This window comes from Misgurnus anguillicaudatus, chromosome 6 (genome assembly GCF_027580225.2).
Source record: "Misgurnus anguillicaudatus chromosome 6, ASM2758022v2, whole genome shotgun sequence".
NCBI lineage: Eukaryota > Metazoa > Chordata > Actinopteri > Cypriniformes > Cobitidae > Misgurnus > Misgurnus anguillicaudatus.
In genome coordinates this window covers 346,821-348,436 of record NC_073342.2, presented here as the reverse complement: position 1 = coordinate 348,436, position 1,616 = coordinate 346,821, and the positions used below count along the sequence as shown (strand labels likewise).

Genomic DNA, 1,616 nt, shown 5'->3' with positions numbered 1-1,616 from the left:
AGACATTATCAGGAAACATAACATAAGTTTTCACTGCTATGCGGATGATACCCAGCTTTACATCTCGTCGCATCCTAGCGAAACCCACCAGTTTTCTAAGCTAACAGACTGCATATGTGATATTAGGGACTGGATGGCACAAAACTTTCTTATGCTAAACTCCAATAAGACAGAGATACTTATTATTGAACCGAATCACTACAAACATAATATGTCAAATTACAAGTTGCCCATAGATGGCTGCACGGTGGTGCCATCTTCCACGGTTAAGAATTTAGGCGTGATGTTCGACAGCAATCTATCTTTTGATAGTCATATCGCCATGTCTGCTGCACAGCATTCTTCTATCTTAGAAATATCTCAAAAATACGCCATATGGTGTCTGCATCAGATGCAGAGAAGCTTATCCATGCTTTTATGACCTCTAGAATAGACTATTGTAACTCGTTACTCGGGGGATGCCATGCAAATCAGGTAAACAAGCTACAGCTGGTTCAAAATGCCTGGTTCACTAACACCTCTACCAACAGCAACCTGGTTTTCCCAGGTGGTCTCCCATCCAAGTACTGACCAGGCTCAGCCCTGCTTAGCTTCAGTGGGCAAGCTGTCTTGGGCTACAGGGTGATATGACTGTTGGTACAGCCCAGTGTGAATATTTTTCTGGAAACAACAATCGTGGAATGTCTTCCATGAAGGCCGATGTAAACATCTAAGAATATATTAACATTTCTCAGATTTATTGCTTTTGTGGACTACAAATGCAAGTTAATGTCATACTGGGATTGCTTGGCAAAGATAATTTACAAACATGAGAACGGATGGATTATGACTTGCGCACAATTTTTAAACAAAGGTATGTTGTCCCGTTTAGAATTTTCATGTTCATTCTATATGCACTGTCAGCCATGAAGTTTAATGATTTATTGTGCCGCCCACCACGGTCCTGCGACGTTAAATCAGAAATGTCTTGTCTGTAAGTGTTCTTTTTTACAAAATAGAGTAACGCGAATAACAAACTCATTTAAATTTCAGTAATTGTAATTGCGTTATTTGATTTAAAAAAATACTTCGTTACATGCTCGTTACTGATAAAAGTAGTGGAATTACAGTAACGCATTACTCCCATCACTGCACGCGACACCGTTTTTATGAACGCCGTGTTGTTTAGGCGGAGACACAAGCTCTCGCACATGGACGCCATATGCAATGTTTTTTTAAAGTTCATACACACTTACAGAAACGCGTTTAAAACAGAAGCTAGACGATAAGGGGATGGGCATCTGAAAACAGCTTTTTATATAACTAATCAATTCAATTCAATTCAATTTTATTTATATAGCGCTTTTCACAATAGTCAATTGTTTCAAAGCAGCTTTACATAAATAGAAGCAGTAAAAGCACAAAAAAACGACAGATAGCACAACATAATACACAATAGCATAAGCAGTCAAATTTGCTGCGGCTATGACTCGACATTATGAGCGAGCGTATTACTAATGTAACGTCTAGGAGAAGAAGCTAAGTTAAGCCCAAGCAGGCTACCTCCCCGGGGTAAAAAACCCCCTAGGAGAAAAAAACAAAAACCCGGGTTGTTTAGCCGAGGAAATAAAAAATAA

The 1,616-nt window shown here is 39.2% G+C and overlaps 1 pseudogene; it reads right to left on the bottom strand.

The window, feature by feature from the left end:
• Positions 1-521: 521 nt before the first annotated feature.
• LOC129434634 (5S ribosomal RNA) lies at positions 522-638 on the bottom strand (annotated as a pseudogene).
• Between the last annotated feature and the right edge of the window lie 978 nt (positions 639-1,616).